This window comes from Dendrobates tinctorius, unplaced genomic scaffold, assembly GCF_039654945.1.
Source record: "Dendrobates tinctorius isolate UK_male_01 unplaced genomic scaffold, ASM3965494v1 ptg000008l, whole genome shotgun sequence".
NCBI lineage: Eukaryota > Metazoa > Chordata > Amphibia > Anura > Dendrobatidae > Dendrobates > Dendrobates tinctorius.
The window spans coordinates 9891020-9915663 of record NW_027361676.1 but is presented as its reverse complement, the minus strand read 5'-3'; the positions used below and the strand labels follow the sequence as shown (position 1 = coordinate 9915663).

The following is a 24644-nucleotide window of genomic DNA, read 5'->3' as shown; positions in this document are numbered from 1 at the left end:
GTGCGGGGAATTTCCGCCTACCTTGCTTCACATGCTGCTGAACCAAAGATTCCTACACCTGATATATTTTTTGGGGATCGGTCTAAATTTTTGAATTTCAAAAATAATTTTAAATTATTTTTTGCCTTGAAGCCTAACTCGTCAGGGAGCTCCGCGCAGCAGGTTAAAATTGTCATCTCTTTGCTGCGTGGCGATCCCCAGGATTGGGCGTTTTCTTTGAAACCAGATGATCCTATTCTGACTAATGTGAACGCATTCTTTCAAGCTTTGGGGTTGTTGTATGACGAACCTAATGCCATTGATCAGGCTGAAAAGACCCTGCTGGCATTGAGCCAGGGTCGTGATTCTGCTGAATTGTACTGTCAAAAATTCCAAAAGTGGGCAGTACTTACTACCTGGAATGATAATGCCTTGGCTGCTCTCTTTCGGAAGGGGTTGTCAGAAGCCGTAAAAGATACTATGGTGGGATTTCCTGTTCCCTCTGGTCTTGACGATTCTATGTCACTAGCCATTCAGGTTGATCGGCGTTTGCGCGAACGCAAAGCTGCACGAAAGGTGTTGCCACCTGTTGAACAAATGTCTGAACCTATGCAATGTGATAGAGTTTTTTCCAGAGAGCAGCGTCAGGAGTTCAGAAGGCGTAATAAGTTGTGTTTTTTCTGTGGAGATGCCTCGCATATTATTTCTGTCTGTCCTAAACGAGAGAAACGCTTTGCACACACGTTTTCTGTTGGGGGTGTTCAACCTAAGTTTCTTCTGGCTATTACTCTGATCTGCTCCCTGTCCACATTTTCCGCCAAGGCTTTTGTGGATTCGGGAGCAGCCCTAAACCTAATGGACTTGGATTTTGCTAAACGTTGTGGATTTCCGATGACACCTCTGCAGACGCCTATCCCTTTGAGGGGGATTGATGCTACTCCTTTGGCTAAAAATAAACCCGAGTTTTGGACCCAGGTGGTAATGCGGGTCGCCCCAGACCATCAAGAAAATTGCAGATTTTTGGTGTTGCATAATCTGCATGATACTATTGTTCTGGGGTTTCCCTGGTTACAGATTCATAATCCAGTTTTGGATTGAAAATCTGTGTCTGTGGTGAGTTGGGGTTGTCGGTGTGCCTTTAGTGAGGCTCCGGTGTTTTCCACCTCTCCTCAGTCGCATGATGTTCCTGATTATTTGGCGGACTTTTATGATGTATTTAGTGAGAATGAGTCTGTGTCTCTGCCTCCTCATAGGAGTTATGACTGTGCAATTGAACTGAGCCCGGGGTGTAAATTTCCCAAGGGTCGGCTCTTCAATTTATCTGTACCCGAGCACGAGCCTATGCGATCCTATATTAAGGAGGCGTTGGAGAAGGGACATATTAGACCATCCTCGTCTCCCTTAGGTGCCGGGTTTTTTTTTGTAGCCAAAAAAGATGGATCATTAAGACCTTGTATTGATTATCGTGCCCTCAACAAAATTACTGTTAAATATCAGTATCCGTTACCCCTGAATTCTGATCTATTCTCCAGAGTTAAAGGTGCTTGCTGGTTTACCAAGCTTGACCTCAGGGGGGCGTATAATCTTATTCGCATTAAGCATGGGGATGAATGGAAGACGGCGTTTAATACTCCGGAGGGACATTTTGAGTACCTGGTGATGCCTTTTGGGCTCACTAATGCCCCTTCTGTCTTCCAGTGCTTCATGAACGATATTTTCAGAGATTTTGTCGATAAATTTTTGATTATCTATCTGGATGATATTTTGATCTTCTCCAAGGATTGGGATTCTCATGTGGAACATATTCGGACTGTGTTCCGGATCTTGAGGGAGAATTCCCTGTATGTCAAAGGATCTAAATGCCTTTTTGGATTACAGAGGATTTCTTTTTTGAGATTTATTTTGTCCCCGTCAACTATTGAAATGGACCCGGCCAAGGTACAGGCCATTCACGATTGGGTTCAGCCCACTTCTTTGAAGGCCCTCCAGAAGTTTTTGGGTTTTGCTAATTTTTATCGGAAATTTATAGCAAAATTTTCTAGTATTGCCAAGCCATTGACTGATTTGACTAAAAAGGGTGCTGATGTGTTAAATTGGTCTCCGGAGGCTGTTTCTTCCTTTCAGGAGCTGAAGCGAAGATTCACCTCCGCCCCGGTTTTGCGGCAACCTGATGTCTCACTTCCATTCCAGGTAGAGGTGGATGCTTCTGAGATTGGTGCAGGAGCTGTTTTGTCCCAAAAGGATCCTGTAACATCTAAAATGAATCCCTGTGCTTTCTTTTCCCGAAAGTTCTCTCCATCTGAACGTAACTATGATGTGGGGAATAGGGAACTGTTGGCCATGAAATGGGCATTTGAGGAGTGGAGACATTGGTTGGAGGGAGCTTAGCATCAAGTCGTGGTCCTCACTGACCACAAGAATTTGATTTACCTAGAGTCAGCTAAGCGCTTGAACCCTAGACAGGCTAGGTGGGCCTTGTTTTTTACACGTTTTGATTTTGTGGTTTCTTTTCTTCCTGGAACAAAGAATGTCAAGGCAGATGCCCTCTCTAGGAGCTTCTTTGCTGATTCTCCTGTGGTGACCAAGCCTGCTACCATCTTAGGCGAAGGGGTAGTTCTTTCTGCCATCTCGCCCGATTTGAGACGTGCTCTGGAAGAGTTCCAGGAGGACAAACCTGAGCGTTGTCCCAGTGTAAAGTTGTATGTTCCTGACCAGTGGAAGAAGAGAGTGATGTCTGAAGTTCATTGCTCTGCTTTGGCTGGTCATCCAGGTATTTTTGGTACTAGAGATCTGGTGAGTCGGTTTTTTTGGTGGCCCTCCTTGTCTCGTGATGTCAGGAATTTTGTGCAGTCCTGTGGGACGTGCTCCCGGTCTAAATCGTGTTCTCGCTCTAGTGGGTTGTTGATGCCTTTGCCTGTCCCCAAGAGGCCATGGACCCATATTTCAATGGATTTCATCTCTGATATGCCTGTCTCTCAGAGGATGACTGTTATTTGGGTGATTTGTGATAGGTTCTCTAAGATGGTTCATCTTGTACAACTCCCTAAGTTGCCGTCTTCCTCTGAGTTGGTGCCCCTGTTTTTAAAACAGGTGGTTCGTTTGCACGGGATTCCTGAGAACATTGTATCTGACAGAGGAGTCCAGTTTGTGTCTAGCTTTTGGAGAACTTTCTGTTCCAGACTGGGAATTCAGTTGTCCTTCTCTTCTGCTTTTCACCCTCAGACCAATGGGCAGACAGAGAGAACAAACCAGACCTTGGAGTCGTATTTGAGATGTTTTATTTCTGCTGATCAGGATGATTGGGTTTCATTTTTGCCCTTGGCCGAATTTGCTTTAAATAATAGAGCTAGTTCTGCCACTTTGATGTCACCTTTTTTTTGTAACTTTGGGTTTCAGCCTCGATTTTCTTCAGGGCAGGTGGAGCCCTCTGCCTGCCCAGGTGTTGACACTGTGGTGGAGAGAATGCACCAGATCTGGGACCAAGTGGTGGATAAGTTATCTCTCTCCCAGGAAAAGGCCCAGCGGTTTTCCAACCGACATAGGACCATTGGTCCCCAGTTTAAGGTTGGTGATATGGTGTGGTTATCATCAAAAAATATTGCTATGAAGGTGGCTTCTCCTAAGTTTAAGCCTAGATTTATTGGACCTTACAAGATTGTGGAGATTATTAATCCGGTCTCTTTTCGTTTGGCTCTTCCTGTCACATTTAAAATCCATAATGTGTTCCATAAATCTTTGTTGAAGAGGTTTGTTGAACCTGTTGTTCCGGGGGTGGCACCTCCAGACCCTGTATTGGTTGAAGGTAACATGGAATATGAGGTAGAGAAAGTACTGGATTCCCGTCTGGCTAGACGGAGACTCCAGTATTTGGTTAAGTGGAAGGGTTATGGTCAGGAGGATAATTCCTGGGTCTCTGCCTCTGATATTCATGCCAAAAGATTGGTGCGTGCCTTTCATCGGGCTCACCCTGATCGCCCTGGTGGCATATTTGAGGGTTCGGTGACCCCTCCTCAAGGGGGAGGTACTGTTGTGAGTTCATTTTCCCCTTCATTACTGAGGCCCGAGGAACTCCCTCTTCTGGTAAAGAAAGGTAGTGAGCCTGATGATCAAACACCTGAGGCTGATGATGATGACTGGCTGAGTGGAGTTACGGACTGGATATAAGGCTGCCGACTCCCTTCTGCCCTGCGGGGGATTTCTCTGTGGGATCCTTGGAGACCAGTCTGAATTCCTGCTCCTCTAAAGCTAAGTTTGCTGCTCGGCCTTTTGCTTTTGTGCTTTGACTTTGTTTTGCTTTGTTTTTCTGGATTTCTGCCATTCCCTGCTGGGGTGTGCTGAATTCATTTAGCTCTGTCTTCTGAAAATACCTGAGTGCTGATTTAGTTTTTGAAACCTAGCTGCTTCAGGGCCTTTTTCATATCAGCTTGTTGGCTTATGTCTTTGATAGGGTTTTGGCAGATTGCAGACAGCAGCCTTCCTGTCCTTTCCTATCTAGATAGTTGCGGGCCCCGTCTTTGCTCAGTCTATCTTTCTGTCTGTGTTAGTATTTTCATCTTGCTTCACCGTCATTATATGTTGGGGGCTGCCTATTGCTTTGGGGTCTGCTCTGGGGCAGTTTAGATTTCCCCTTTCTTTCTTTAGGCCTATGTAATTCTCCGGCTGTGATCGAGGGGTCTAGGGCTTCGTAGGAACCCCCCACGGCTACTGCTAGTTGTGTTGATAGGTTCAGGGGTCTGCAATCTGATAGTTGCCAACTTCTCTGGTTTTCTGGACTTAGTTTGTATTTCTGCTTTTGCCTCCTACGGTGACTCATTCATAACGGTTAGGGTTGGAATTAGGGTTAGGGTTGGAATTAGGGTTAGGGTTAGACCTAGGTTTAGGTTGGAATTAGGGTTAGGGTTGGAATTAGGGTTAGGGGTGTGTTATGGTTAGGGTTATGGTTAGGGTTGGGATTAGGGTTAGGGATGTGTTGGGGTTAGGGCTGTGGTTAGCGGTGTGTTGGGGTTAGGGTTGGAGTTAGAATTGAGGGGTTTCCACTGTTTAGGCACATCAGGTGGTCTCCAAACGCGACATGGTGCAACCATTGATTCCAGCCAATTTTGCATTCAAAAAGTCAAACGGGGCTCGCTCCTTTCCAAGCCCCGACGTGTGCCCAAACAGTGGTTTACCCCAACATATGGGGTATCAGCTTACTCAGGAAAAATTGCACAACAACTTTGGTGGTCTAATTTTTCCTGTTACCCTTGGGAAAATAAAAAATTGGGGGCTAAAAAATGATTTTTTTGGAAAAAAAATGATTTTTTTATTTTCACGTCTCTGCGTTATAAACGTCTGTGAAGCACTTGGGGGTTCCAAGTGCTCATCAGACATCTAGATAAGTTCCTTGGAAGGTCTAGTTTCCAAAATGGGGTCACTTGTGGGGGTTTCTACTGTTTAGGCACATCAGGGGCTCTGCAAACGTAACGACGACCGCAGACCTTTCCATAAAAGTCTGCATTTCAAAATGTCACTACTTCCATTCTCAGCCCTTACGTGCGCCCAAACAATGGTTCCTCCCCACATATGGGGTATCAGTGTACTCAGGACAAACTGGACAACAACTTTTGGGGTCCAATTTCTCCTGTTACCCTTGTGAAAATAAAAATCTGCGAGCTAAAAAATAATTTTTTGAGGGAAAAAAAATAATTTTTTATTTTCACAGCTTTGCGTTATAAACTTCTGTGAAGCACTTGGGGGTTCAAGGTCCTCGACATACATCTAGATAAGTTCCTTGGGGGGTCTAGTTTCCAAAATGGGGTCACTTGTGGGGGGTTTCCACAGATTAGGTACATCAGGGGCTTTGCAAATGTAACATGACGCCCGCAGACCATTCCATCAAAGTCAGCATTTCATAATGTCACTACTTCCCTTCCGAGCCCCGACGTGTGCCCAAACAGTGGTCCCCTCCCACATATGGGGTTCCAGGACAAACTGGACAACAACTTTTGGGGTCCAGTTTCTCCTGGTACTCTTGTGAAAATAAAAATTGTGCACTAAAAAATAATTTTTTGAGGAAAAAAATATTTTTTATTTTCATGGCACTGCGTTATAAACTTTTGTGAAGCACTTGGGGGTTCAAAGCGCTCACTATGTATCTAGAAAAGTTCCTTAGGGGGTCTAGTTTCCAAAATGGGGTTATTTGTGGGGGAGCTCCAATGTTTAGGCACACAGGGGCTCTCCAAACACGACATGGTGTCCGCTAACGATTAGAGGTAATTTTAATTTCAAAAAGTCAAATGGCGCTCCTTCCCTTCTGAGCCCTGCCGTGCGCCCAAACATTGGTTCCCCCCCACATATGGGGTATCGGTGTACTCAGAAGAAATTGCACAACAACTTTTGTGGTCCAGTTTCTCCTGTTACCCTTGTGAAAATAAAAAATAGCGTGCTAAAAAAAAATCATTTTTGAGGGAAAAAAATGATTTTTTATTTTCACTGCTCTGCGTTATAAACGTCTGTGAAGCACCTGGAGGTTCAAAGTGCTCACTACACATCTAGATAAGATCCATAAGGGGTCTAGTTTCGAAAATAGGGTCACTTGTGGGGGTTTTCACAGTTTAGGCACACAGGGGCTCTCCAAACGCAACATGGTGTCCGATAACGATTGGAGCTAATTTTCCATTCAAAAAGTCAAATAGCGCTCCTTCACTTACGGACCCTGCCGTGCGCCCAAACAGTGGTTTATGACGACATATGAGGTATCTGTGCACTCAGGAGAAATCGTCCAACAAATTTAAGGATCCATTTTATCCTATTGCCTATGTGAAAATGAAAAAACTGAGGCTAAAAGAAAACTTTTGTGAAAAAAAAAGTCCTTTTTTTTATTTACCGATCAATTTGTGAAGCACCTGGGGGTTCAAAGTGATCACTATGCATGTAGATAAGTTCCTTGGGGGGTCTAGTTTCCAAAATGGAGTCACTTGTGGGGGAGCTCCAAAGTTTAGGCACACAGGGGCTCTCCAAATGCGACATGGCAACCGCTAAATATTCCAGCATGTTTTCCATTCAAAAGTCAAATGGCGCTCCTTCCCTTCTGAGCCCTTCCGTGCGCCCAAACAGTGGTTTATGACCACATATGAGGTATCGGTGTACTCAGGAGAAATTGCCCAACAAATTTCAGGATCCATTTTATCCTGTTGCCCATGTGAAAATGAAAAAATTGATGCTAAAAGAAAATTTTTCTTGTAAAAATTAAAATGTCCATTTTTTCTTTCCACGTTGCTTTAGTTCCTGTGAAACACCTGAAGGGTTAATAATCTTCTAGAATGTAGTTTTGAGTAGCTTGAGGGGTGCAGTTTTTAGAATGGTGTCACTTTTGGGTATTTTCTGCCATATAGACCCCTCAAAGTGACTTCAAATGTGAAGTGGTCCCTAAAAAAAATGGTTTTGTAAATTTTGTTGTAAAAATGAGAAATCGCTGGTCAAATTTAACCCTTATAACTTCCTAACAAAATAAAAATATGTTTCCAAAATTGTGCTGATGTAAAGTAGACATGTGGGAAATGTTATTTAGTAACCATTTTGTGTCACATAACTCTCTGGTTTAACAGAATAAAAATTCAAAATGTGAAAATTGCGAAATTTTCTAAATTTTTACCAAATTTCTGATTTTTTCACAAATAAACGCAAAAATTATCGACCTAAATTTACCACTAACATGAAGCCCAATATGTCACGAAAAAACAGTCTCAGAATTGCTAGGATCCGTTGAAGCGTTCCTGAGTTATTACCTCATAAAGGGACACTGGTCAGAATTGCAAAAAATGGCCAGGTCATTAAGGTCAAAACATACTGGGTCATGAAGGGGTTAAAGGGATCCCCGGTATGGAAGTTAGGACTGTTCCACTCAGCACTCTGGTTCTGACCCCAGGTTGACGGGATCATGTGGGATATTAAGGGTAGTAGTCCGCTGGCTCTGGCTGATGGGATGATCTGGGATATTAGGGGTAGTAGTCCGGTGGCTCTGACAGGATGATGTGGGATATTAGTGGTAGTAGTCCGGCGGCTGTGACAGGATGATGTGGGATATATACAAAATTATTTGGCACTCAAAATCGGAGAAGCAATTTTTTCTTTATTGTGCATCCAGACAAAGATAGACTCATATCATATGAACGTTTTCGGTCGAACAATGGACCTTCATCAGAAAGGTCTTTTTGTTTCTTTAGAGTAGACTATAAGTTACAAAAAAGTAAACAAGAAAACCAAACAATATGTCAGAACAATGCTATAGACATATAATACACTTTCACAATAATAAATAATAATCTGACGTCAGAAGCAGGATCTAGTGAAGGAAAGTGACTGCAGAAATTCATTCCAAAAGTGTAGATGCAGTTTTCAGATTTCATCTGTGCCATAAATGAGGGTGAGAACATGGTTAAGGAAAACAAATTTATGAGTAACAGAAAATTTTTTTCAGAGACCGAAGTCCACAACTATGGTGAAATGGCTATAAGTAAAAAGGATATCCATGTTCACCGAGTGTTCATCACTATAATAGAATAGAAATGTCCATACTGACGAATATGGATGGCAAGGAGGATATACCTGTAAGAGATACAGTAGGGTAAAAGATATCTTAAGGCAGGAATGAAATCCTATAATGTTGAAAATAAAAAAAAAAGCAAATAAGAGCGTGGTATGCAGCTGAATGGTACACAGAGAATACCAAGGGGTTAATGATTAGCATGAGTGACCAAGATAATGTGGTTGAATTGTAAGCTGTAAACCTCAGTACCTGTTTATTTTGTAATGACTGAAGCTCGAGTCTATCAAAGGGGCTGGATACAATGTGACTACATAAGGAGGAAAACACGGGTGTTAAATGATGCTAAAATGTGCAAAAACATCTTAATGGTGGCCAGAAGAGACCAATAAATAATGGCACTATGTACCTGGATGAAGCAGGCCTTAAGTAGAGTGAGGCCGCGCTGTCTGGAGCAAGGGGCTGCAAGGGGCTGCAGCGCTGTGAAGAGGGAGGAGGGAAAATTAATGTGCTTGGGATCAAAGCGTCAGGCTGTCAGCCTGTTTGTCAAAATCTTACCTAAGAGGCCGCTGAAACAATCCAGGGTGCCGCCGTGAGAGGAGGACGCTGTGTGAGGCATGCTTCCGGGTTAAATGCCCGGCTGTAGCTGCGTCATGAGAACGTCATAGTGGTCACATGACCGTGGGGAGCTTACTGTGCATGCCCACAGAGTCCGAGGCAAAATAAGAAGCGAGACCGCCTCTAAAGTGGTCATGTCTCCTGTGTTAGTATTCAAGGAAGGCATTTAACCCCGTAGTGATCTGGGGAGCCTGTTGTGAAATGTTGGCCATATTTAAAGGGGATTAAGTAAAAAATGTCGAGTTATAATGCAGCGATGATATGCTAGTGGCAAAAAAAGGAAACTGCTAGGAAGGGATAGTGGATTATTTAGCAGAGCGACGTATCTGCAATATAGTGGGGCCAGCTATCGATTGGCGTATGATCGAGGCAATTGGAGTGAATCATATGTAGTCAGTCTCGAGTAGTACAGAGGTCTGTGTGTAATGAGTTATAAATATGAGTGGATGCATGTACATATATACACATAATTATGTGTACATACACGCATGCATGCTTGATTTTGAGGGAATATATTGGAAGATGCAAAGTGGGTGCAAATACATACTATACCATTAGTGATAGGAATAGTGCCCAGTGGTAGAGTGAAAGACACGGTCAACGATTCTATAAGAGAAAGAGGTAAACAGAACACAACAGGGATATTGACATTATAATGAGCATGATAAACATGTTATAACAAAGTTATAAAAAAGCCGACACATCATAATCCCTGTTCAAGCCCTGAGGTTCTAGGGTTTGCAAGGTAAAGATCCAGTAGGCCTCCCTTTTTTTTAGGATTTTAATCCTATTAGCACCCCTCTTCGAGATATCCACTTGTTCCAAGACCTGAAACTTTAATTGTGATATTGTGATTTTTTTTGATGGAAGTGGAATGGGAGGGGAAACTGAGTATTCTTACATTGGATGTTTGATTTGTGTTGGGACACCCTGTCCCTGATAGCCTGTGTTGTTTCCCCTACATAGGCGAGTCCGCACGGACGCTTGATGACATATGACTCACGTGTAAAAGCCCTGAATGGGGATTCCCTGTCCTGTATGTGGGTGAAAAACTTTGGCACCTTTTTGTACATTGTTGCACTGTAAACAGTGTAGGCAGGGGAAAGTGCCTTGCTTTTGGGTCTGAAGAAATGTCTGTTTGGGTTGTATAGTGCTAGACCGTACATCAGCTTTTACCAATCTATCCTTCAGATTTCTGGGCCGGCGATAACACGAAAGGAATTGTACCTGGAACTCCGGAATGTTAGATTAACTTTTAGTTAGTAGATTCCAGTGTCTTCTGATGGACAACTGTATCTGGTTGGAGAAGGGGTGATAGGTGCTAACAAAAGGGATGCGTTGGTTATTGTCACGTGTCTCTGTGGGTCTGGAGTTGTCCCTGGCTTTGGATAATACTGCTAATGGGTATCCCCTGTTGTGGAACCTGTTCTCCATATATGTCAATCTCTGTTCCCTTAGCTCTGTGTCAGAGACTGTTCTGTCTATCCTTTTAAACTGAGACTTCGGAATTGCTTTCTTTATGGCTGGTGGATGGCAGCTGTAAAAGTGCAGGAGACTATTCCGATCGGTAGGCTTGGTGTATAGGTCAATAGCTAAAATGCCATCAGTGTCTTTGCATATACATGTGTCCAGGAAGTTAATACTGGTGGAACTTTGTTGGATAGAGAATTGTAACTCAGGCCAAATGCTATTGATGTGTTCATTACAGAGTAGAAGTGATTCTAAAGGGCCATTCCAGATGCAAATATGTCATCTATAAATCTGTGCCACAAAATGGAGTGTTTCTGAAACAGGGGATGAGGATATACGAAGTCTTCCTCAAAGGCTGCCATGTATGCAATAGTATACGGGGGCGCCACATTGGAGCCCATCGCGGTGCCCTACTGCTGGATGTAGAAAACATCCTCGAACATAAAATAGTTCTCTTTGAGGACCAGGCCCAAAAGATCAGCACAAAGGTGTCTAATCTTGGGGTCGGTGTTAGCGTAGCAGAGTAGCCTATCCTTGGCCTCCATCCCCTTGGTATAAGTGATGGATGTGTATAGGCTACTCACATCCCATGTCACCAATATAGAGGTAGTGGAGAGGGGGCCCAGTGATTTGATCAGGCCCAAGAAGTCATTAGTTTCAAGGATAAACGACTTTGTAAGTTTGACTAGTGGTGTAAGGATTTTCTCCAAGACTATTGCCAGGGGTGACAGGACAGAGTCAGTTAAAGAAACAATGGGCCGTCTTGGTGGTTTATGCAGTCTCTTATGGATTTTGGGCAGGATGTAGAATATGGGAGTGATGGGATCTTTCTTGGTGAGGAATTCCTTAAGCTTGGTGTCAGTGGTGCCCTCCTGTGAATGAAAATCCACCACTGATTTAATTTTGGCTGTTATTTGGCCCAAGGGATTATGTGGAATGATTTTATAAACCTCCCTGTCTCCAAGTTGTCTCAGAGCCTCCTCCATATAGTCTGCCCTGTCCATGACAACTATGGCTCCCCCTTTGTCTGCTGGCTTAATTATTAGGGTCTTATCGGAGGATAGTTGTTCAATAGCTGATTTTTCAGAGGTTGTGAGATTCGCCTGAAAACGAAAACTGCCTATTTTGCGTGCAAAATTATTAATATCCCTTTCTACCAGAGAGAGAAATGTTTCTATTGGTGGGTTATCTTTGGGTGGCATGTAGGTACTGGGGGTTCTTAAACCTAAGCCATGGAGTTCAAGTAGGGGGGGCGTAGGCGTACTCCCACTTGAATGGGCCGAACCTGGGGGCTGCTTAGAGAAATGAGCACGTAAGCGTAAGTTACGATAAAATCTCTGCAAGTCCATATTAAGCTCAAATATATTAAATTTATAGACCGGACAAAAAGAAAGACCCTTCTGAAGTAGGGACAATTGATGGGTATCAAGGTGTTTAGAAGATATGTTGATTACCAATGGGAGACTATTACCTGGGATCTTGTCGCCATTTGGTTTCTTGAGTCCTCGGCGGCATTGGCCCCCCCGCCTCGTCTTCCTCTTGTTCGGCCCCGATACTGTCCTAAAAAAGAACCTGTAGTGGTAGAATTTGAGGTGCCGGGTCTGCTGTCGGTTGAACCAGAAGAGCTCTGGGAGGTTCTTCGCCTGGTGAAACGCTGAGAGTCTCTCCATTGATAAACCCGATTTTGGAGATAGTCCTCCGTGTCCCGTAGAAATTTTGTTCTCTTTCTTTTCTTCAGCTCCAGTCTGTGGGAGCACAAAGTCTCCTGATTTTTGGTTTTGAGCTCTTGAAAGTCTTCCTGGGACATGGTGCCCGTAAGTTGGTTTTCGATAGCCTCTATTTGTGCTTTGACAGAATCCAAACTTTTTTGTAAGGAAGAGACAGTGAGCGTCATCAAGTCGAAGGAACATTTGTTGTTCAAACTTGGTGCAATACTCTTTATCGTCTTTAAAGAATGTCGGTTGAAGCGGAACCCGTAAACCTCTCGGGATTCGGTGTACTCTCAAATACTCTGCGAGTGTCACAATATGCAATTCTAAGTTGACTGCTCTTTTTGTCTCACGTTTAAAATCCCTGTTCTTGATATCCTGTGCGGGGATTTGAAGAAAGTTGCTTGCGGCGGTCACCTTAGATAGAATTTCTGCAGTTTCAGTATCCTTGAAAAGAAACGTTTCACTTGACATTCTCAATGGTGCTCATGTAAGGAAAAGTCCAGTATATAGCGCCGACATATTCTGCAGCACTTTACATTTCAGAGAGGATTTGGCCACTCTGCCACACAGTGGGACAAGGTCCTATACTGCAGTCCAAGAAGCAACATTGCGCTGTAGCAGCGCTTCTTTGGCACCTTCCTAATTACACTAGCCTATGGGACCGCTCTTTACCCTTTCTGCACCTTTGTGCTCTATTTTCGTATATGCACTGAAACTTTAGCGATATATGATTAAGACCCTGGTAGGGTCGAAACGTCACCTATAATCGCATATGTAAATCTGCTCCCTGGCCTATTGTTTGTATCACAATAAAATTTACTCTTTATGCAAGTCATTCCACTTGAGTGTGCGGTGAATATTAATCCCATGATGTCACTGGCGGTCACCTCTTCTTCCGGCGGGCCCGCCCACACGCTGAGGCGCACTATTTTCAAAAGAGAGCAGCTGTTCGGCAGGCAGGACGCCTAAGGGGATACAGGACTGGGGTAAGTGTTACCCCCGAAGGAGGAAGGACACCCCCTTTTTTCCAGAGGCTAAGCGTTTTTGCTTTCCCCCCTGTAGACATATCAGCTAGCAGGGCCATCATGTCCAGAAAGACTAAGACGCACATGTTTCTGTACGCTGCATGCACCTCCTGTCGGTCCGCTTTCCTACATGCACAAAGCAAGCAAATTTGTGAAGCCTGTGATTCCGAACGTGCCCAGGAGCCATCCCCTGCGAACGAACCCATTGTACCTAGTCCCCCGGAAAGGGCTCTGTCACTGTCACAGTCCATGGCATCGCTTACGAGAGCAATCGAGTCCCTTCGAGCCCCAGATAGGGGCAGGGATAGATGCTCGCCTGTCTTAGAGGGGTCCTCCACCTCACAGGAGCCTCCGGCCTGCAGGGGTCGCTCTCGCTCCAGGCAGACGTGGGGGAAACGAACCCACACAGTGTCTCCCGGTCCATCCGGTGTTTCGGTATCCATAAGCTCTGCCTCTCGCTCGCCTTCACCAGTAGTCAATAACGAGCAAAGCTCAGATTACGACTCGGACCAGCCCCTTGACTTAGTTACGCCTGGTTACTAGGAAACAGTGGACAACCTTATCGAGGCCGTCAACCAGACCCTGGGGATTGACAATGAATCCACCCTGGCCTCAGGTTACAAGGTGTCATTTAAGCAGGTCAAGCAGCCTCATAGAGTATTTGCCACTCACCCAGAGTTTGAGGACATAGTGCAACGACACGGGGAACGGCCAGACAAACGTTTCTCAGGCCAGAAAGCACTCGAGGCAAGATACCCGTTTGTCCCTGATCTCCGTAAAAAGTGGGCAGAATCCGCGACGGTAGATCCACCCGTGTCGCGCTTGGCCTCTAAGACCCTGTTGTCCATACCTAATGGTTTCTTTTTTTTAATCAGATAGTTTTTATTCACATTTTCGTTATAACAAACAAGTGAAAACAACTGTATCACCATCCATCCCACCCTCCCCCCCCACACCCCCAGCCCGGTCCACAAAAGAAATATGAAAATTATACACAAAAAGCACAAATCTTCTGAAAATATAAAATGCATGCACATAGACACAGTGGATAACAATGTCGACCAAAATCAACTATTAGACGAATAGGTTCGCTGCCGGCAGACCTGGGGTGTCTAGCCAACCAGCCCAAATTTGCTCAAAAGTATTCGGTCGCCCCCTCTTAATGTATATGGCTTTTTCTCTATAGAGTATATAGTTTAATTTATTGATATATTCTGTCCAAGATGGCACCTTATCTGAAATCCAATGGTATGCTATCAGCTTCCTAGCAGCATAAAGCATTCTGGCAACTGCGGTTTGAAGGTATTCATCTCCCCCCACATCCTCCACATAAGTCATGAGAAGGACCGTAGGATATCTAGACGCCAAAGGTCTAAATCTGCCCGCCTCTAAATTGGATAACAGCGACCCCTGACCCACAAGAGACCGGAAAATCAACTGGCCCCCCGCTGTCTCCGCTGGGAAGCCGCCCTCCATTCCCCCCGCCATGTGCTGACATTGAGAGGAGAGAAAGTAGAGCCACGGATTGGGCAGCGCCAGCCCCCCCTCCTCTTTAGATTTTTGTAAATGTTCCAATTTGATCCTTGCACCCTTTTTTAGCCAAATAAGTTCTCTAAATATCGCATTAATTTTGTAAAACCTATTTTGAGGGAGCCATACTGGGGAGTTGTGAAGAACATACAGAAGCTGCGGCATGATCACCATTTTCACTAAGTTCACTCTCCCCACCACAGAAAGATGCAACTTAGCCCAACTTAGCCCAGGCCTTAACCTTCCCGTTAATCCTGGCCATCAGTGGCGAGAGATTCAAATATTCAAAATCCATTAGTTCATTAGATATCATAATACTCAGATATTTAAAAGTCGTTACAACCGGCACCTGTGTGACGTTGATTGGGATTGGATCTAAAGGGAGAATCGCAGATTTTTCCCAGTTAATAACTAGTCCCGAGACAGAGCCAAAAGAATTAAGGAGCAGCATCACATTATGTAATGATCTATCAGAGTCAGCCAAGAACATAAGCAAGTCATCAGCATAGAGTGCTACCTTCTCCTCCTGTCCTCCGTATCTGAACCCCTCAATGCCCTTATCATATCTTATTCTGGAGGCCAGAGGCTCTATCGCTAGAGCAAAGAATAGCGAGGACAGAGGGCAGCCCTGCCTCGTACCTCTATAAAGAGGAAAAGGGTCAGACAGTGATCCATTTGCTCGTATTCGTGCTTTCGGTTCGGAATATGGGAGCCTGATCCAGCTAATAAAACCCGGACCAAACCCCATACAGCGAAATATAGCCCAGAGGTAGGTCCACTCTTCACTGTCAAATGCCTTGGTGGCATCCAGAGACAAGACCAACCTCCCCCCCCCCCAACATTATCTGCCCTCACCTGCATGTTCAAATACAGTCGCCTAATATTTATGGCCGTAGACTTACGAGGCATGAAACCCGTCTGATCCGAATGTACTAACGATTCCACCACCTTCGAAAGTCGAGTGGTCAAAACCTTCGCCAGGAGCTTAATGTCCACCGTTAGGAGGGAAATGGGTCTATATGACGCCGGGAGTGTCGGGTCTTTGTCCTTTTTTTGCAGCACAGTAATAATAGCTTCCCGCATAGAAGATGGGAGAGCTCCAGAACTGAGACTATCATTGAATACAGCCAGCAAGGTAGGGAGTAGTACAGATTTATACTTTTTGTACACCTCAACCGGTAAGCCATCCACCCCCGGCGCCTTACCATTGGACATAGATCGCAAAGCTTCTTCAAGCTCCCCCAAGTCCAGCGGCTCATCAAGCATACGTCTCGCCTCGTCAGTTAGACGTGGGAGTTTAGCGGGCCCCAAAAAGTTGGTGTGTGAGGAGTATAACTCGGTATAAAAAGTCTCCAAAATTCTCAAAATACCAGGTGTGTCATTGACAAGTTGCCCACCCACATCCCGAAGGCCGGCTATAAACGAGGACCCCCACTGTGCTGAAGTTATAACAGAGAGCAAATGACCAACACTCTCCGCATTTTCAAAATATTGAACTGACTGAAACATACGTTTTCGTTTCGCAGTTTCTAGCGTCATTTTAGTCACCTTCAACTGTGCCTCTTTTCGCCTTTTCTGAGTGGTGAGAGTGAATCGCATGGAGAGAGCCTTTTCCGCATCCTCCAGCTCATGAAGTATAATCTGAGATTCTGCTCTGGAATTGGATTTAAGCTTTGAAATCTCACGTATATACATGCCCCGCAGGTATGCCTTCAGAGTCTCCCAAACAGTCAAACTAGATGCTGAACCCAAATTAAACCTGAGATGTTCCTGTATCTCAAAGCTAAAGCTATCATTCTTATCCACTAGCTGCAGCCAAAACGGATTAAGTCGCCATAACGGTTTAGTTTTCAATCTATTATCCCCCCCCCCGATTGTAATGGACACGGGCGAGTGATCCGACACTGTTCTAGGCAAATAATTAACGGCTAAAATTTTTCTCAGCATCAAATCATCACCCATAGCCAAATCAATGCGTGACACTGAGACAAAGGTAGAGGAGAAGCATGAATATTGGTATACATCAGGATTACGACTTCTCCATAAGTCAGTCAGGGCTAGCTCATGTAACAAAACTCCGAAAGGCATACGATTACCTCCCGGTTTCAGGGGTGCATGATTACCTCTATCCAAGTGGGAGTCCAAAACATTATTAAAGTCCCCCACCACCATATAAGGGACCCCCGGAAAGTCCCTCAACATGGTATGAATTTTATATATAACTTTGCTACTATATGGCGGGGGGATGTATTTAGAAATGAGTATCATTATCTCAGCAAAGAGTTTGCAGAATAGAAAGACGAATTGCCCCTCCGTGTCCACCACCACCTGATTGCATGTAAACTGGGCACCTGAACAAACCAGTATGCTAACTCCCCGGGAGTATTGAGAGTACGTGGAATGATACCCATGTTGTATCCACCTCTTATTTAATATACCAAGTGTCTCGGGAGTAAAATGCGTCTCTTGTAAGCATACAACAGTTGGCTTCTGGTCCATTATACAGGAAAATATGGCCTGTCTTTTTACTGGGGACTTTAGCCCTCTAACATTCCAGCTAAGTATTTTAACGTCACCCATTCTCAAGTCGATATACAGTCGGTGCCAATATCCACCGTGTCATAGTAGAGCTTACATTGTTGTGCACAAAAGTTACATAGGACCCGACAAACCCCTAGAAACCCCCCTCCCCCCCCAGAACTCTCCCCAACATGTCCCCCGGCAGTGCCAAGGGTATTTCAAACAAGGGCGATGTTATTCCCTTCCACATCAGTCAACGGGCGTTTCACTTCCTAACTGCTGCCCACACATAACAGGATGAGCCCCCACAGCACATGGCAACCATCTATAGCAAAACGACAACATGTTGAGCAGTTTCCTGCAACAGAACCGAAAGTCAAGACACCAGACAGCGCAGAAGTGTCCAAAGTAGCAAATACATCATCAGCCGCATTCCCGGTCTTCCTCATCCTTCCTCAGCTGCTGTTCATTCAGATCCAGCCAGTCCATAGCATCTTGAGCATCCAGAAAAAAGTGGATTTTGTTCCGGGCCTCGACCCGCAGCTTGGCCGGGAATATCATAGAATATCGGATACCTATGGCCCTTAGACGTTTTTTGTTGTCCATAAATTTAGCTCTCATTCTTTGGACTTCTGGCGAGAAGTCAGGGTAAAAAGAAACTCTGGAGCCATCAATAGAAAAGTCAGGATGTTCCCTAGAGTATCTAAGGATATTATCCCTGTCCCTGTAGTGGAGAATTTTAGCCAAGATAGGCCTCGGTTGGTAACCAGGAGAAGGAGGGCGGGTAGGAACCAGGACAGGGATCCAACCAGGACAGGGATCGTAAAAACTCATATAGAGCCAACCCATTGGGGAGGATGCGATCCCACCAGCCCAGATCGAGGGGACCTACAGGAGGTCCCAAAGATCTTCAGCCAAATTACTCAAGTTCCGGGCGATACCAGCAGAGTAGGCTATCGCCTACTCTTGTTTCACCATGTCTGGCTCTCCGTCGTACACGACACATGGGTAAGAGAGCTGGTGTCCTCTGGGTACAAATTAAGAGTTTGTCAAGCACACCCCCAAGACTATTTTTTCTTTCTCGTCCTCCCAAAATGGAAACCCGGGCACAGGCTTCGTTCAAGGCCATCGAATACTCCGGCACAACGGTGTTGTTATTCCCGTACCGGAAAACGAAAGATTTTTAGGGTTTCTATTCCAACGTGTTCACGGTCCCCAAAAAGGACCGGACTGTCAGGCTCATTCTGGACCTAAAACTTCTGAACAGATTTGTCCGGATCAGACATTTCCGGATGGAGTCTCTCCGCTCGGTCATATTTGCCATAGGACGGGGAGAATATTTGGCCTCTATCGACATTCAAGACACGTACCTGCACATCCCCATTTTCCCTCCGCATCAGAAATTTTTACGCTTCGCTATCAACGGACTACATTTTCAGTTCACAGCCCTGCTCTTCGGGCTAGCTACCGCCCCCAGTGTTCACAAAGGTCATGGCGGTCGCCATGGCCATCCTGCACTCCCGGGGCATAGTCGTCTTGCCTTACTTAGACGACCTCTTGGTCAAAGGCCCTTCATATCGAGCATGCATGGAGAGCGTCAACATCACGCTAGATACTCTTTCCCGCTTAGGGTGGTTGGTCAACCTGAAGAAATCATCCCCTGTTCCAGCTCAGAGGATTTCCTTTTTAGGGATGATCTTCGACACCTCCCGAGGGTTGGTAATTCTCCCTCGGGACAAAGCCCTAGCTCTACGGTAGGGAGTCCAGGTACTTCGCCAACCAGTCCCTCATACCATTCGTTTTTGCATAAGGGTCTTAGGGAAAATGGTGGCAGCAATGGAAGCGATTCCGTTTGCCCAACTCCATCTTTGTCCCCTGCAGCACGCCCTCTTGGCATCCTGGGACAAGAACCCATTTACTCTCGACCACCGGTGCCGGTTGTTCGCGCAGGTCAGACAGGCACTCGGGTGGTGGACAATCACCTCCTCCTTTCTTCAGGGAAAACCTTTTCACCCGGACCATTGGCTGGTGGTCACAACCGACGCCAGTCTCCTCGGCTGGGCAGTGGTTTTGTGCCATCATACGACCCAGGGTCGTTGGTCGCCGCAGGAGGCACGCCTCCCAATCAACTTGCTAGGGATACGAACGATCCAGCTGGCTCTGCAACATTTTCATCATCTTCTAGCAGGCCGCCCTGTCTGAATTCAATCGGACAATGCCACGGCCGTGGCTTGCATAAATCATCAGGGGGGCACCCGCAGCAGGGCGGCAATGCACGAGGATGGACACGTCCTCCGCTGGCCGTTAGAAACCACTGGGTGATCTCGACGGTCCACATCCCGAGCTTAGAGAACTGGGCAGCAGACTTCCTCAGCTGGCAGGGTCTTGCGTCCAGGGAATGGTCACTACACCCGAGGTCTTCACGCAGATTTGCCAACGTTGGGGAACTCCGGATGTGGATCTGATGGCCTCCATGGTGAACGCCAAAGTGCCCGCATTTGTCACTTGGTCCCGGGACCCGCAGGTAATCGCCGTGGATGCGTTGGTTCTGACATGGAACCAGTTTCGCCTCCCATACCTATTTCCCCCGCTGCCATCATGTGTCATCAAGAACGTCAAGGCAGAGGGGGTTCCAGTGATTCTGCTGGCCCCAGATTGGCCTCATTGGGTGTGGTATGCAGACATAGTGCAGCTACTCGCCGACGTCCCCTGGCCTGCTTTCCCAGGGCCCGATCTACTACCCGAACTCATGGGCCCTGTGTTTGATGGCTTGGCCGTTGAATCTTGGATTCTGACCCAGGCTAGGTTCGGCCGCAACGTGGTTACTACAATGGTTAGCGCCCTGAAGCCCTCCTCAGCACTTACAGGAAGGGACTTGCTGCCTCAAGATCGACCATGGCCAGGTGGATTCGTTTGACTATTCAGGAGTCTTACCACATCAGAGGCACACCTGTTCCAGCAGGGATCAGGGAACACTCCACTCGGGCGGTGGGCGCCTCTTGGGCTCTTCGGCACTAGGCATCGGCAGAACAGGTTTGCAAGGCAGCAACATGGTCCAGCCTGCACACATTCTCCAAACACTATAATGTCCATACTCAGGCTTCAGCAGATGCAAGCCTGGGTAGAAGGATTCTCCAAGCAGCGGTGGCGCACCTTTAGTCAGGAGGTGCGTATAGCTTGGACCAGTGAGTCGGCTTCCCACCCAGGGACTGCTTTAGGACGTCCCACAGTCCTGTGTGCCCCAATGAGGCGAAGGAGAAACAGGGATTTTTGTGGTACTTACCGTAAAATCCTTTTCTCCGAGACGCTTATTGGGGGACACAGCACCCACCCTGTTAGCCAGTTGGCTCCTTTTTTTGTTTACTAATATGCATTTTTTGATAGAAACCACAGATGAGAGCTAAGGAAATCCTGCTGTGCTCACTGCAGAGTGAGTACGAGTTGATTGATCGCAGACATAGGTGTTATTACATTTCGCACACTAAGAAAGTTATGGTCACTATTACATCATGTATCCCGTTCAACATGAAAAATTGGTAAAAGGTCCTCTTTAACAGAGGAGCACTTGTTTATTGTATGTGTAGATCAGTTTCTAAATACATTAAATGCTATTAATTTGGTTAGTTTCTGACCCCCCAGAGACACACACATGAAATCTACAAGTTATTGTAATTTAAGTTTTTGCTCCATAATCATGTCTAAATGGGCCTACATTTTACCTCTTCGTGATGGATAATCTCCTTTTTAAGAGACATGATACAGTTTTAAATGTCTATTGTAACATTTTCCTTTGTTCTGAACATTTTCTAACTGCCTGATTTTTGTATCCTCCGTTCTAGCCAGAAGAAAGAGATAACTGCGGGCATTTTCTTGTACTGTCATTTATTAAATTTTGCTCGTCTGGATAAAATGAGTCTAAGGCCAATTTTCTTTTTAAGTGAAAAAAAGGCCTATCTCCATTTCACATTAGCGATCACATTTTCTCTGCCATGTCACCTTTTGACAGAAAAATGAATAGCATTAATATTGACTTAACAGTGGCCCTTGAATTACGTGTACTGCAGTCTTTTCTGATATCAAGAATCCTTGCGAAAGCTGGACAGAAATGGCTGGCAATTTTATTATTTTAGAAATAAATTTGCTTTATTCACATTATAGATATTACAGCAGATTATGTTGTGTGTCTTCGACTAGGATAATATTCGTTCAGCTGGAATACATTTGAAACCCTCTAAGACCTACATTTTTTTTTGCTCCTGAAAAGATGTACATTTCATGTAGTATGTTTTTATTTTTTAAAGTTCCTTCATGTGTAAAATTACCCTAATTTTCCAAATGCAATACTTAATGCCATAAATACTCAATGACATAATGGGAATATTTGTGAAATCCTTTGGCGGCAGTAGACATGGACTTGGAATTGATGCAAGTATACGTGCCACAATGGTGAAGTTTCTGGCCGAGAGTTTTGGCTAGTTTCCATTGTGTTTTTTGTGTTTTTGTACAGCAATGAAGGCTTTTTTGAGATAAATATGTTTAAAAAAAAGTAATGGGACTAGGGCTTGGTGTCAGCAACTGCCATTGACACCTAGACTTAGTAATGAAATTGCTAAACCGTTAAGTAAACACACACATTGTCACCAGCCTATGTAGGAGCGTTAAAAGAATGGTTACAGACTATGTACATTCAAACCGCAACTGTTTAATTTTAAAGAAAAAAAATGAAAAAAGTTGTATTGGGTCTCGCGTAATTTTAATAACCAGCAGAGGGAAAGCAGATGGCTGAGAACTGATATTAATATTCTGGGAAGGAACCAATAGCCATAAAGGTTCCCAGGCTCTTAATATCTGCTAACAGCTGTTTGCTTAGCCTTTGCTAACTAGTTTACAGGGGGACCCCAGAAAAAAATTGGCATACAGTCCCTTATAAAATCTATCCAGCAAAGGCTAGGCAGACAGCTGTGGACTGATATTAATAGCCTAGGAAGCGGCCATGGATATTGGCCCCATCCCAGTCTAAAAACACCAGCTCTCAGCTGCCCCAGAAAAAATGCATCTATAAGATGCGCCAAATCTGGCGCTTAGCCTCACTCTTCCCACTTGCCCTGCAGCGGTGGCAAGTGGGATTCATATGCGTGGGGTTGATGTCACCTTTGTATTGCCAGGTGACATCAAGCCCTCAGGTTAGTAATGGAGAGGCTTCTATAAGACACCTATCCATTAGTAACCCAATAGTGATATTGTATAAGAAACACACACCCAGAATAAAGTCCTTAATTTGAAATATTGACACAGACTCCTTTAATGAATCTTAATTAAACCTTACTTACCGAACGCCTAATCCCACGAAGCCGTTTCCTGCAACAAAAATAAAATGATAAATCACAATGTTCCTCACCTGTCCCCTGAGAAGATAATCCATAATGTCCCACAACGATCCTGATCACTTTAAGAGCAGTAACTGATGTGACTGCTCTCAAAGACAGCCGGCGATACACTGACAGGAGGTAATCACTCCCGCAGTGCATCACTGAGCTGCCGTGAGAAATTTCACCGGAGCTGATCAGCTGATGAACTCCGGTGACCTTTCTCACAGCAACTCAGGAGGTAATCGCTCCTACAGTGTATCACTATCAGTGTATCGCTGGCGGCCGGGTAGAGCAGTCATATCTCCTGACGTGACTGTTTTACATGTGAGATCGCTGTGGGACATTCGGGATTACGTGGAATACGGCGGACAGGTAAGTATTTGTTGGTTTATTATTTTACATTTGTCTAGGAGACGAGGGCATCGAGGATTTGGTGTTAGGTGAGTATGATTTTTTTTTATTTGAATATGTATGTAATTATTTTTTTTTTTTTAACTGTGAGCACAGGCATCGGATGATGAGACTACGTCTCCCATCAGCGGTACCTGATGTCACTGTTATCAATGACAGCAAACGTAGCCCGATAGGAGCAGTAATTTCATCAGCCCATGCCTGCTGACCTACGGTAAGTTTTTTACCTTAGGTCACCGTTGCGGGTCACAGTCATAGCTGCAGTGTCACGCTGACATCTGACAGCATGACCCCCGCAACGCTCTGACCGACGGGTCTGCTGTAGCGTTACCGCTGGTCACAAACACAGCTGCGGGGTCACGCTGACATCTGACAGCATGACCCCGCAGCGCTCAGACCGGCATAGAAAGCTGGTAAAAACGCAAACAAAAACTCAGCAAATCCGCAAACATTTTTATACCTGCATTTTTAGTACAGATTTCACTGGCTCAATTGAAGTCAATGGGTGAAAAACGCTGCCGAAATGCACATAGAATTGACATGCTGCAGAAAAAAAATGCACCGCAGATACTTAAGGAAATTTACTGATCATGTTCACAACACTTCAGGATTGTCATTGAATTAGCTTGCATAAGGATTCCTTGGCCCATTTCCGTGTGGAAAAAGCGCAGCCTAATAGTTGTATATTAGTAAATGCCTTAAAATCATGACCACCACATATGTTATAATAAGCATCAAGTGTTCAACCCCTATAAAATGTTCAGAGATGGTCTTCGTAAACACAAAATAATGTTTGTGCATTCCCATCATAAGACTAGTGTTTTTAACCTGCATGTATTTATTTTACTTACATAGAGCCATTAATTTCACAGCGCTTCAGACATCACTCTCCCCACTGTACCTCACAATTATTATTCCCTATCTGTATCTTTTAGGAGTGTGGGAGGAAAAATGGCAAAAAAAATTATATTTACTCGTAGGTTTACAGTATATCAGAAGTCCTTATGGACTCCTTCAGATGGGTGTGATAATCCCTTATTTATATATTTCACTTCTTTCAAATCTGAGTCACCGTTGCTTGGGTAGCTTGTATTTTTGAGGACAAGTAGACTGGCGCAATATACTATTTTACGCTTTATTGTAAGTTGGCTCCATTCATTTGTATGAGCATCCATCACTGTGGATCTGGCTTCTTGCATTTTTGATGTGTGTTTTTGTGGTTTGTGTTTTTATGGCCTGTCTGTGAACAGACCCTTTTATGAATTGTGATCAAATATATATGTGAATTTTTAATGAGTTAACATTAAAAGTTACATTTTAAATAATACTCATTCTGTAGAGCGTCGAGGAAACCCATACAAAAACGGGGAGAATATATAACATCCTTGCAGATGTGGTCCTGGATGGGAATTGAATCCATGACCTCAGTGCAATATCTACATTGTTAACCACTGAGCCACCATGATTAAACTAACGTAATATATTG

At 44.8% G+C, this 24644-nt stretch overlaps 1 protein-coding gene and 1 long non-coding RNA gene across 6 annotated transcripts in view; one reads left to right on the top strand and one right to left on the bottom strand.

The window, feature by feature from the left end:
- GATB (glutamyl-tRNA amidotransferase subunit B) overlaps nt 1-24644 on the top strand; it is a 252889-nt gene that overhangs the window by 34554 nt on the left and 193691 nt on the right. The window lies entirely within an intron of this gene.
- Nucleotides 8487-9173, bottom strand: LOC141089403 (uncharacterized). Its single transcript, XR_012232274.1, has 4 exons — nt 9062-9173; nt 8913-8983; nt 8756-8813; nt 8487-8565 (listed from the first exon to the last, which is right to left on the bottom strand). It is a non-coding gene; the product is annotated as an uncharacterized lncRNA (long non-coding RNA).